The sequence below is a fragment of the Oryctolagus cuniculus genome, chromosome 3, assembly GCF_964237555.1.
Source record: "Oryctolagus cuniculus chromosome 3, mOryCun1.1, whole genome shotgun sequence".
Lineage (NCBI taxonomy): Eukaryota > Metazoa > Chordata > Mammalia > Lagomorpha > Leporidae > Oryctolagus > Oryctolagus cuniculus.
Genome location: NC_091434.1, coordinates 77,939,332 through 77,953,565, shown reverse-complemented (window position 1 = coordinate 77,953,565; position 14,234 = coordinate 77,939,332). Strand labels below are relative to the sequence as shown.

Below are 14,234 nucleotides of genomic sequence, written 5' to 3'. Positions count from 1 at the left end.
ATAATAATACATAAACTTGCAAATAATTTTGAAAAAGTTTTCAATGCTCTTTACCTGAGAAAAACAATTACAGAGACCAACTAGGAATTGTTCTGTATTGTTAAAATATGATTTTTGCCTTATGACTAACAGTTATCAAATTCGTCTCTGCATTAAAAGTTTTTCAAACTTAAGAAATAGCTATTTATTTGATGACTGCAATGGTATTATGACAGGTTCTAGAGAAAAGTTTAAAATTTTCAAGCAAGACCACTTTCCTAATGCATGTTTTACAATCTATAATTATAGGCTCTTTCATGCAGATTAAAGGCAATAAATCTTCTACATATATTATAGGTTTAACATGGCAATTATATACGTGCTCCTGCAGATCTTCACAGGGGGAAAAATTCAGTCAGGTGCCAAGCTGTCATGTGCTATAGTGCTTTGGGGCAGACAGTCCCCTCCAACCACGCCAATTGCTCCGCTAATACATTTTCTTTAGCACAATATATTTGACTTACGTTTTCAAGACAGCCCTGAAAATTCATTACTCTTTTCAGTGGTGTTTAAGCGCAGACACATTGAAACAAAATTGGAAACAGTTATTCCAACAATAAAAGGCATTAATCTTTCAAAAAAATTTTGAAATTTAATTTTGGGATGGGGGGAGATGGAGAGAGACCTTCTGCAACACTCTGGCTGGGCCAGGCTGAGGCTGGTAGCCTAGAAGTTCATCTAGATCTCCCACATAAAAGGCAAGGATGCAAATACTTGACTCATCACTTGCTGCCTCCAGGCTGCTCACTAGCAGGAAGTTAGAATCAGAAGCAGAGCTGGAACCTGAGCCCAGGCACTCTGATATGAGAAGCAATATCATAGGTGATATCCTAACCATGCAAATGATGGACCCTTTGTTATTTTTCAACTAATAAAAGTTCTGTCACTTAAATTCCTCAGGGAAGTATAGAAGCCATTATGGATTCTTTTTGTTCTTTTCCTAAGTATTTTATTGCTTTTGATCTGAAATTGTAATATTTCACGGTTTTCATACACATTAATAGATATATACATGAACATTCTACGCACAAAGTAGCTCAGGTTGACAAGTATTCCTTACAGAATTGTTATTGCTGTTCTTCTTATCAAACTACTGCCTTAGTGCTACAATTATTACTTTGCTAAGAAAACTAATTCCTATGAAGCTATAGGTATGCACATACACTTACAGGAAGTGCTTCCTATTGGCACTCTCATATGACCTTTGCATTCACTTTTAAAATAAGCTTCTGGAGAAAATTTGCATCTGCTTTAGGATCAGCACATCATTATAAAATAGGAAACTCTGTTCTAGGTATGAAAAAATTAAAGTTTTATCAAGTTAACAGATACAGAAAATACTGAATTGAAAAGTTTCACAACACCAAACCAAGGAATGTTTCCATGGTTATGCATTAGGGATGCAAGAATTGGAAGTGATTCCTAATCATGTTCATGAAAGTCTCCAGTGGTTCACGTCATCCTTTCCTTTCACTAGGACACTTGCTCTCTTGTCACAAAACCTCCCTAATGTGGAGAGCTGGATATGTGTATTTGTGTCCATCCATGTATGCCTACATTTGGGTTTCAGTTCTTTTTATTTACACACTTCAGTTCCAGGAAACAAATGATCATTTGTAGCAAATGATTTTAAATATACATTACATATTTAAGAGTCTGTACTTAAAATGGAATTTGATTCATTTATCTGGAAACAGACTTCTTTATACCAAGAACCCCTGCCTTCAGTCCCAGAGTTCATTATTAAATCAAGAACCATTGACTCTCCCAAAAAACCCAACTGTTTTGATTCTAATGCTCAGTCTTTGAATTGTATTTAGCTTCAAATAAGATAGGGTTAATAATAATAGCTGGGCAGAATGGTAAACCCCTTACATGCTAATGACAAAAAGCCAATAGAAAACCCTTCAATGTGTACTTGATCAAATATTTGGAATAAAAGTAGTACATATGAGTCCTGGCCCTTTTGACCCTGAAGTCTCCTAAACAGTGATGAATACCAGGGAGCCCCTCTGAGTCTATTCCTTGTCCCTTAACAGACTGCTTCGCATCAAGTGCTCAGTGGGCTGGAAACCCACAGCTAGCCAGGGAGGGACAGCACAGACGGAGCCATGTTTACTCTGTCAGAGGCAGCTGATTAGGATGACACCAACTCTTCACATTAAACCTGCTAAGCAGGGCTCTGCACAGAGAGCTTTCCCAAACTCAGAGCATTCACCACAGAAGGTGAGGCACTTTGCTATGTGTTAATAATGGTGGAGAACAGGCTATCTTAGTTGCTTCCACATGCATGTTAATGAAGAGATCTCTGGCTGCAGATTTTCCTCAAATCTCACTTTGAAAAGCTACAGGAGTTTAAAATTATAGAAAGAAAAGAGAGTGTAACTTCATTATCTTGAATTTTGCATTTGATTTATTTCAGTCAGGTGTAATCCTAAAGGAGACTCAAAAGTCAATAGTAAAATTAAACAGTAAAAGCTCTGATTTCATATCCCTGAATCACATAGCTTGAAAGGACTTTGGAGGCCATTAGTTCACCCCCTTCTCTTACGGTTAAGGGACCTCAGGCCCAGATTTCTTACAGGTCAGGAGCTGCAAAGCCAGGTTCAGAACCTAGATCTCCTGCACCAATCCAGGGAGCTTTCCACTATGCTACTTTGGCTGCCTTACAGCTTTTTTGAAAATTAAAAATCCATGTACTGGAACATAATTATAATCTCAAAGACAGTCAGTTAGAGGCAAAGGAGTTGGAAATCCAGTAAGGAAGATAAAAATAGGTTTGCAAGGGCGGCAAACCCCACAGGTGGTGCCCGTAAAACAAATCAGATTCAGTAGTTACAGAATATTCTTTGAATTAGAAGGGGACCTGTGTGGGTAACAAACATGGAGGAGCCTTGTGTTAATGGAATCTATGTCCTTGAGACCAGCCCTGTTCCAAAGGTTTTCAACGGGATTCATGTTTGTGCATTACGATGTATTTCAGTAATAACGAGAACTATCAAAGCTGCATTATTAATCTGTTATAGCATAATAACATACTAAGCTAAGCTGATAGACCCATTTGGTTGTCATTTTAGGTGAGAGATTTCTTTTGCTATTATTACAAATGTTCTGGCTTCAAACTTAGGTCACTTGTGAATGGCTGAGTCATGATGTCCTAGAATGTAAAATACCCCTTGAGACTTTATTTTCTGAGAGTACATTTATTCTTCAGCCATTATAGCATAGTTTCACACACTGTTAGCCTAGGTTGATGATAACCACTAGCACCCTAGTGATACACTAAAAGTAATGACTGCTTCCCAAAAGCTTCCAGAAACATCTGTAAATCCTGTGGAATAGTGACAACAGTGATAGATGTAGGATTAAGGAAGCTGAGTAATTAGTCTGTTTCACTAATAATAATTAGCTGTGTCACTTAGCACTTTGATTATCTGTTTCCTCACCTAAAAATGGAGTTACCTTGGCTTACCCTTAGGCTTTCTTTTTTTTAAATTAATTAATTAATTAATTTTGACAGGCAGAGTGGATAGTGAGAGAGAGAGACAGAGAGAAAGGTCTTCCTTTGCCGTTGGTTCACCCTCCAATGGCCGCCGCGGCTAGCGCGCTGCGGCCGGCGCACCGCGCTGATCTGATGGCAGGAGCCAGGTGCTTCTCCTGGTCTCCCATGGGGTGCAGGGCCCAAGCACTTGGGCCATCCTCCACTGCACTCCAGGGCCACAGCAGAGAGCTGGCCTGGGAGAGGGGCAACCGGGACAGAATCCAGTGCCCCAAACGGGACTAGAACCCAGTGTGCCGGCGCCGCAAGGCGGAGGATTAGCCTAGTGAGCCGCGGCGACAGCCAAGCTTTCTTAATCTTTAAAATGTTAAGCTAAGAAAGTTACTCTGGGTATTAGAGTGTCATGTATAGCTTATCTAGAATAAACCAGAATCCATAAAACACTGTGGGCAATCTGAGGAGGGAATTCGAGATTATTTCAGAAGTCTAAGTTTTCAAGGGCAGGCACTGAATATGAATCATGTTTTTATGGGGCCGGCACTGTGGCATAGTGGGTAAACCCGGCAGCTGTAGTGCCGGCATCCCACATGGGCACCAGTTCGAGTACCAGTTGCTCCACTTCTGACCCAGCTCTCTGCTATGGCCTGGGAAGGCAGTGGAAAACAACTCAAGTGCTTGGGCCCCTGCACCCACATGGGAAATGTGGAGGAAATACCTGGCTACTGGCTTCAGATTAGCTCAGCTCTGGCCATTGCAGTCATTTGGGGAGTGAACCAGTAGATGGAAGACCTCTCTTTCTCTCTCTTTCTCTCTCTCTCTGCCTGTCCTCTATCTGTGTAACTCTGGCTTTCAAATACATAAATAATTTTTTTAAAAAATCATGTTTTTATCACCAATAACTAACACAGTTCATGGCACATGGTAATTCCTCACTAACTCTACCAGATGGTATCATAAATGAAATTATGAAAATTATTCACTTTCAATACCATCAAAAAGAATAAAACATAAGAATAATTTTTTTAAAAAGGCACTAAATTTATAATCTGAAAACTGTAAAATATTGTTGAAAAAAATTAAAGACCTCAACAGAATAGAAAAACATCTCATGCTCATGGATTGGAACACTTAATATCATTAAGATACCAAATCCTTGAATTGATGTATAGATTCAGTGTAATCCTTATCATAATCCCAGTATATTACTTCATCACAGAAACTGACACATCAATTTTAAAAATTACACAGAATTTATACATGGGTCGAGAGTAGTCAAAACAGAGCAAGATATGGGGTAGACATTCGGCATAGTGGTTAAGACACTGCTTGGGACTCCAATATTCCAAATTGGAGTGCTTGGGCTCCAGTCCCACCTCCACTTTTGACTGCAGGTTGCCACTAATGTAACCCTGGGATGCAGCAGGTAGTGGCTCAAGTAGTTGGATATCTGCCATCTGCAGGAGAGACCCTGCTTCTGGCTTCAGAGTGCCTTGTTTTGGCAGACATTTGCAGAGTGAACCAGTGGATGGGGGACAACTGCCTTTTAGAGTATATAAATAAATAAAAATTGTTTAAAAGTAATAAAATAAGAAGAGTCACACTGCTCAACTTCAACACTTACTACAATGCAATGATAATCAAGACAGTATAGTGCAGGTGTAAGGACAGACATATGGATGAATGGAACAGAATTCAATGTCTAGGAAGAAACACACATTTATGGTCAACTGATTTTCTCAAAGGGCATCCTCCCAATGAAGGAAGAATACCTTTTTCAACAAATGGTGATGGAGTAACTAGATAGTAACATGCAATAGAATGATGTTGGACCCAGTGTTATACAATATGTAAATATATACCCAAATTATCACAAATGTAAATGTGAGCAGAAAAGTGGACTTCATTAACATAAAAAAACCTTTCAGCTTCAAGTGAAAACTGAAAATATATCTCAATAGACAAAATACTTGCAAATCATATATCTGACAAGGGATTTTTACCCAGAATATACAAATATTTCTTACAGCTGAATTATGAAAAGACAACTAACCCAATTAAAATATTGGCATTGATTTGAATAGACATTTCTCCAAGGAAAACATCCAAATAGCCATGAAAAGATGTTGGACATCATTATTCATCAGGGAAATTCAAATCAAAACCACAATGAAATACCATTTCACACTCATTAGTGTGGCTAGAATCAAACAGATAATGACAATTGTTGATGAAGCTATGTAGAAATTAGAACCCCCACATACTGCTGGTGGGAAGGTAAAGTGCAGCTTTTTCTTTGGAAAAACTTTGGAAAAAAAGTACGGCAGTACTCAAAGATTAAACACAGGGTTACCATTATAATATTACAATTCCATTGCTACGGATGTAGCCAAGAAAGATGGATGCACATGTCCGTACAAAATTTTGTACATTAATGTACGTACACAGCTGATTCTTCAAGATAGCGAGAAAGTGAGAAAAACCCAAATGTCTATAAACAATTAAAAGTTGTAACAAAATATGATATGCATTTGAAAATTATCAGCTGTAAAAAGAATGAGCTTTAGAAGTATACTTAACTGAAAGAAACTACACAAAACAATTTTATATGATTCCATTTGTGTGAAATATGCAGAATAAACCAATCCATACAGATATTAAATAGACCAATAGCTTCATAGGGATGTAGTGGTGGCGGGGAGATTCAGGGACTAAAGGATAATAGCTAAATAGTACAGGTTTCTATTAGACAACAAAAGTGTTCTAAAACTAACTGTATTGATGGTCACACTTGTTTGTGAATATAATAAAATTACTGAATTGTATGGCTTGTGCGTGTAAACTGAATGTTACGTGAAATGTAGAGAGAAAAAATGTGTGTCAGATGAATAAATAAATCTGAATCTTGTAGGATGGACAAGTGGGATGGCGTTCAAAACAGATGGAAAGCTCCATGCAAAGGCTCTGAAGATATGAAAGGATGTGGCATGTTTAGGGAAGAGAGGTGTGCCTAGTTGTGGCAATTACAGCATATTCGAGGTCGAAAACGAGGTTGACTTGCCCATTCAGGAAGGGCTTTAGCATTAACAACTGAAGCCATTTTACACTTCAGCAGAATGCAACATGCAACTTCTTCTTTGAATATCAAGCAGTATCATGCACAGGATGTATACTGCTAACAGTATGCAGAACACAGGAGCCAAGATATGACAAAGACACTGAAGTTACTGGAAGTAGTAGAGCACTTTAGATGGGAAGGAGAGAATTAAGTATTATGATTCCTGGAGAAGATTCTATACCTCCCCTACATTCTCACCCCTGCAATCAAAGTGGTACTAGGCTTAATCTGGTTTCCAGTACCAGAAATCAGCTTAGCCACAGTGAGAATTGTTGTTCTGGATCCTTGATGTTGGGTGGCTGCATTCCCTAACATGTTCTCACTTTCCAATATCCCAGCACCTATGGGGACAGATCTTTGCTGTCTAAGAGATTTTCCATCCCTCAGAAATGGCACCTGGTAATGCTCCAGAAATGATGGTACACAGGGTAAAGCTGCCTGTACTTTCAGTAAAACAGGGTCTCAAACACTAAGTGTTTCTTAACTGGTCCCTTCTGATGAGGCCACTTCAAATAATGAAAGTTGTGAGTAAGCATTCAAAAGACAAATTAACATCTGAGAACAAATCTGATTCAGAGAAAATAGTTTAAGTAATTATATAAGGAATTAAATGGGCTGGCCCAAAGAATCAATCTAATTCTGTAATAGTAGCCACTGTATACAGTACAAGTAAAATTGACATTAAATATAAAGTGTAAGCAGTAACAGAAGTCATTAATAGAAATTATTAATCAGCAGTTCATCTCTGGTTATTCACAACTTTATAAAAATTCAAGATACAATATTCATTAGATCTTCATTTTGGAAGGAGAAATTATTTTAAAATCTATTTTTTACAATAAATTTGCTAAGTTTCTCTATTTGCTATGTTTTTATCAGGTAAAAACTTAGTGGGTAACATGAATGCTATCTTTCCAGATAACTCCACAATCACTAACAGGGAAAAATTAATTATTACCAAAAAGAGAAGCAGTTTTTTCCTCATTCAAAGGTGATGTGTGTAATTTATTTAATACAGATATTTTAATAGAGCATTTCTGCATTTTATGCTAAAATTGGGGTATTACTTTTAAAATTGACAATAGTATACAAATGTGAGATTATCAGCTTATGAATTATCAATTTGTTTGTCTTCCAAAGATTCATCTGGTGGTTCAAGCATTTGTCTCACAGAAGTAGCAGTTTAGATGTGGTGATTATATTTGCAGGCAAGTCCTTACAGAATGATCAATTAAATACCTCATATAAAGAATTAAGGCCGACTCCATGGAATCTTGCTCACAGCAGAGTATGATTTGCATGAAACACGAGGTCTAAGATATCACTACAGATGTGTAAAGACACATGGAAGGACCTGATGTTCAAGAGCTACTGAAAAGAAGATCTACCCGAGTCACTCCCCAGTTCTCTGTCAGTTACAGGGCAAATGTTCCTTGAATGTGTGGGGTGACCCTTTGTACTTCTATTTTACTTGAATTTGTAAGAATAAGTCATTAGGAAACTCAGTACACAGACTAGATTTGCATATTAAATTGATCATTCTCATGTAGCAAATTTCAGTGCAAATTTAGCATGATAATTACTACTTTTCCAGACTTTTTTTACAAGAGTATTAAAATATATATGTAATTTGGGATATATGGCTTTTGGTAAATGGATGGAAGGTTTCCGATTACTGTGCTGTCAAAAACAAGATGAATCTGCTCAAAACTGTCAGCTGTATTATGAGACTCACTTCACACAGTGCTACCATATAAAATAAATGCTTTCTGTTTAATCCCCTTTTTGATAAATAAAGCTAAACTTACTCAAGTGTTGTTACATATATTTTAAAGATTTTATTTATTTATTTGAGAGGTAGAGTTACAGACAGTGAGAAGGAGAGACAGAGTGAAAGGTCTTCCATCCACTGGTTCATTCCCCAAAGCCACAACTTCTGGAGCTGTGCTGATCTGAAGGCAGGAGCCAAGAGCTTCCTTTGGGTCTCCCACGTGGATGCAGGGGCCCAAGCACTTGGGCCATCTTCTACTGCTTTCCCAGGTCATACCAGAGAGTTGGATCAGAAGTGGAGCAGCTGGGACTCGAACTGGCATCCATATGGAATGTCAACACTGCAGGTAGCAGCTTTATCAGCTACACCACAGCGCCAGCTCTGTAATATGTATTTTAAAGTCATAGCTACTGTTGCCATGTGAGTTCCCATTATAGACTTTAACTATAAAATGTTTAGGAGTTTATGGATTTCAATGAAAACAACAGGTAATAGGTGAAAAAGGTATACAAGGCTCATAACCCATATTTTACTTTTTAAGCCAAAGGAATCAGACTTCTGGTATCTCCAGAGTTTTAAATCAATAAATCTAAAGCTTTTACCTTAATTTGTTTTTTATTTAAAAATCAGTTATAGCATGTGCCAATGAAATAAAAATAAAATGAAAGTAGTAAGAAAATAAACACCACTTTTCTTTAAGGATAAGCACATATTTGCACCTCATAGCCAAATAAACATCTCCTTAGGCACATTTGGCCATTTTTGTGCACCACTCTATTTGAACAGGAGGAACAAGACCAGCACCATCTCTGTCGACAACACTGATCTTACATTAATTTGATTGAAGGTGGCTTGCCAACACGTCTCACTTTCTCCATTTGAGAGTACTCAGATAAGGAAAACACAGGGATATTTAGCAGATAGGACTGGTGACACAATAGAACACAACTCATTGGAGAAGTGTAATTATAGTGATTACTTCAGAAAAGAGAGCAGATACACTGATGGGAAGAAGTCAACACTGCCACAATTACAGGAGGCCGGGCTCCTCTCGGTATAGACACAGGCATCCCACATACACCAACCTAGCAATAAGACCACAGAAAGCTTTCCAACCTAACAACATAAAAGCACTAAGGTTACAGAATGCCATAAGCCAATTTCCCAAAGTGCTGGAACAAAGGCCCCCTCTGTTTTGGGTGGATTCAATACACCAAATAGATCAAACAGAGAAATCCTCCTTCTAAAATTAAAACTAGCCACAAACATCTGGAAAGTTTGTTTCAGGGCATGTAATCTGTAAATGCTTTTTAAAGCTGTTATTGTGATGACTCTGAAAAATAAACAATGTGAGATGCCTCGTTATCTCAGATAGAAGTCCCAAGAGATCAGCTGCATGGGCATCTATGTTAGGCATATACAATCTAAGGGCATCCAAGCATCCAAGAACTGTACCACATTTTGAAAACGTAGGTGGAAATCTCATCTTTCATCAGTATGCTGGATTACAGGCACAGGCAGAACAAAAACAGTGTCTTGAAAACAGATCCCCCAGAACTCCTCTGGGGTAACCCCTGACTGCTAGCTGAGAAGAAACAGATTCCAAGAGGTCCCCACCTTGCTTCGAATCCCACAGCAAGTTAGTGAAAAGTTGGCACTACAACCTACGGCTCCTGACTCAGATCTGGGTTTTTTCACTATAACCTGATTATTTCTCAATAACAAACTTTAAAAAGTAAGTCTCACACACACACACACACACACACACACACATACAAGACACATACACAGTTGCACTGTAGAAGTTATAAAATACTTTAAAAGCATTTGAACTGTTTGACTGTTGTCAGTTCTCTGTGACTTCCACAGTGACTTTTTTAATTTGAGAGAAAGATAAATAGAGCTCCCATCTACTAGTTCATGCCCCAGATGCACACAGTGGCAGGATTTGGATGGGTGCTGATGCTGGGAGGAAGGCAGGAACTAGTCAGGTCTCCTAAATGCGTGCCAAGAACCCAATTACTTGAACCATGACTGCTGTCTCCAGGGTCTGCACTGTTAGGAAGCTGGAGTCCGAAGCCAAAGCCAAGGATTGAATCCAGGCACTCTGATGAAGAACATGGTGTCTTAACCAATACAAAAAATGCATGCTCCTGTAGGAATATTTCTGTATCAAATGTCTATGTACCTATATTTGTGTGTGTGTATGTGTGTGTGTGTATAGACAGACCAGTGAGAGAGAAAGGAAGAAAGTGAGAGGCTGAGAGATGGTAGATAGGAGATAAGAATGTGACAGAAACATTAGTGAATGCAAAAGACAGAGAGGGAGAGAGGGAGAGAGGGAGAGAGGGAGAGAGGGAGAGAGGGAGAGGGAGAGGGAGAGGGAGAGGGAGAGGGAGAGGGAGAGGGAGGGAGAGGAGAGGGAGAGGGAGAGGGAGAGAGAGGGAGGGGGAGAGAGAGAGAGAGAAGAGAAGAGAAGAGAAGAGAAGAGAAGAGAAGAGAAGAGAAGAGAAGAGAAGAGAAGAGAAGAGATATGCATGCAGGCAGAAAGCAAAACTATCTGAAATGATCTGTCCAAGGTCAAAGAGTTGGTACTAACAATCATTAAATAAACTGAAAATAGATCTTTCCAAAAATTAACAGTGGGATTGTGAGAGAAAGGAGGAGGATGGGTTGGAGCGTGGGTGACAGAGAGGGTAGGGGGGGAAGTGTCACTATGTTCCTAAATCTGAATATATGAAATACATGAAACTTGTATAACTTAAATAAAATTAAAAAAAAAAAAGAGTTGATACTGAAATTCCAATTGCCTTACTTCTTCCACAAACCTTAGGAAAGCCCCAAAACATTATAAACAGAGCGATCTAGAGGACAATTATTCATTTTAATTTTGTCTATTTTCTTTTGCTTTGGTCCCCAAACTCAACTCAGGACAGGATGATTAGAATGGAACAATTAAAGTCTGTCCAATAGAATCAAAGGAGGGACTGCTGTCTAAATGGTTAAAAGTCACTTTTCTTTTTAAGCCATTAGCTAAGTCCTGCCATGGGAAATAGAATATCACGAGAAACATATTTTTCCTGTCATTTGGGATTTAATGACTTTTAAAACTGGAGTTTTTGACCTGGGATTCATGGATGCATCTGGCTATGTCTGTAAACCCTTTGATATTGTATATAAAATTCAGAGCTTATGTGCATTTTCTTAGAAAGATTCTCAGAGGCTTTGACTCAGGCATTTTAAGCCACTGTTTAATAAAACAGTTTTGTGGAAAGGCAAATGACAATATGTACTCACCTTAGTATGTCAAAAATTAACTACCTGAATAATCTGGACAAAATTAACTCAATTTAGAAAACCAGTGATCATATTCAGAGATCCTATGCCATAAACACTTGTTTTAACTCTAAAATATTTTTCCATTCTTTTTTTTCACTCCAGTCACCTTTAGCTTGTGACTCTATGAAAAGGATGTGAGACATTGAATTTCACTTTAAAAGAACATTGGCCCAGTTAAGGATGGGTTGGTCATAACAGCAGATTAGACTTTTTCAAAGCAAATTCTACTTAAAAATATACTGTGTTTAAGTCAAGTCTATACATAACGGATTACTGTATCTATCCTCATTGGGACAAACTGTGTTTGAATCTAAACTGAATGTAATCATTTCTCACTTGTTGACACCTAAAAATCACTTTGCTTCCTAATTAAAGCAGAATTGCAAAGAGGACTCCCCTATACTTCTATGGCACAGCACTATCAACCTTTACCATGAGGTCAGGTCAGAGACAACGAATCAGAAAACCAATACTGCACAACTGGTTATCACGGTGGCCTCCAAGGAACCACACCACCCAGACTTCTTTAATCCCCTCCTACAGAGTACTGAATCAGACACTTGCAATTTCTTCTCCCCAGCAGAACACAGCAGAAGAAATCCTGAGCCATGTGCACTGGTAAACTTTTAAAAATCCTGACAACTTCTCTTTTTGCTTCTGGGGCCTGATCTGTAATCTAAGAAGTCTTTCACCCTTATGCAAAGATCATGGAAAGAGGCCATGTATGTGTTGTAGGGGTGGGAGAGGAGCCATGGGAGGCACAGAAAGAGGCCCCGAGACCAACAGAGAGAGAAGCCTGGCTGTTTGGTGTCTCAGCTGGGTTTAGACGTCCAGTGATGCCGGCAAAGTACGGGACACTTGAGTGACCACAAAGGACATTGTAGCACTTGAGCAGCCCCAGCCAACAGCACCTGGAGGAACTGCTCACCTGTACCAGTCGGCACATAATTATGAGAAATAAGAAGTTGCTATAAGCTACTGAGTTCTGGGCTGCTTTGTTACATGGCAATAGATAACCAAAATTGAAGTCTAGGGTGAAATGGCACGAATAGTGAGTTTACAAGAGAAAATTTAGAAGAGGATAAAATGTAATTAACTAAAGCTTATCCTTGTCAAATATGAAAGAAAAACATTTAATCACTAATTTGCTCACCACGTGTCTCTTTAAACCTCATCCTTACAGAGAGAGGTTGAGTAACATGACTGGCCAGATCACACAGCTAGAAAGCAAAAGCCAAAATGTGAAGACAGATTTGCTTTCTTTGCCTAGGTGTACTCACTTCACCATCCTGGGCAGGCTGTGAAGAGGGAGGGAGAGAAGGGAGTGAGACTGACACACAGATTTGACATTTAGTTATTCGTGATTTAAAACTAGTCTTAAGCATGCCCATACTTAAAAAAAAAAAAGATTTCATGATTTATTTATTTGAAAAGCAAAGAGAGAGAAAGAGAGAAAGAGAGAAAAAGAGAAAGAGAGAAAGAGAGAGAGAGAGAGAGAGAGAGAGAGAGAAATTGATCTTCTATCCACCGGTTCATGCCCCAAATGGTAGCAGCAAAAGCCAAGGCAAGGAGAGGCCACACCAAGAGCCAGACACTCCAGCCTGGTCTACCATGTGGGTGGTAGGGGCTCAAGCACTTGAATCATCATCCACTGCATTCCCAGGTGCATTAGCAGAAAGCTGGATCAAAAGCATAGCAGCCAGGACTTGAAGTGACACTCCAATAAGGGATGCAGGTGTCCCCAAGAGACTGCTTAACCTGCTGTTCCATGACATCCACCCTTCATACCTTTTTTGAGAGGCAGAAAGATAGACTCCCCAAATATTTGCCATGGGCTAGGGCTGGGCCAGGATAAGGCCAGGAGCCAGGAACTCAATCCAGGTTTGCCCCATGGGTGGCAAGCACCAAACTACTTGAACCACCACCTGCTGTCTTCCAGGGTCTGAATTCCCTGGAAGCCCAAATTGGGATCCAGAGCAGGACCTGAGTTCAAGTACTCCTACATGGGATGGGATATAAGTATCTTAAACAGCATCTTAACTGTTGGGCAAATACCCACTACAGCACATTCATAAGTTTTAAGATATTATATATGCTCCACTACTTAACCTGTTTTACCATTATTACTGATGATATTATTCATCATTATAGATATCTATCTGTATTGCAATTACTTATTATAGTAACACATTCAGACATTTAGGGTTACTTACTTGATTCTATATTATGTAACTTCCAAATTTTATATATAATATTATATATAGGAGCCAGCACTGTGGCTCAGCAAGTTAAAACCCTGGCCTGAGATGCAGGCATGCCATTTGGGTGCCGGTTCTAGTCCCGGCTGCTCCGCTTCCAATCCATCTCTCTGCCACAGCCTGGGGAAAGCAGTAGAAGATGGCCCAAGTCCTTGGGCCCTTGCACCCACGTGGGAGACCGGGAAGAATCTCCTGGCTCCTGCCTTCGGATCA

The 14,234-nt window shown here is 39.1% G+C and overlaps 1 protein-coding gene across 4 annotated transcripts in view; it reads right to left on the bottom strand.

The window, feature by feature from the left end:
* FIGN (fidgetin, microtubule severing factor) overlaps positions 1–14,234 on the bottom strand; it is a 135,790-nt gene that overhangs the window by 34,644 nt on the left and 86,912 nt on the right. The window lies entirely within an intron of this gene.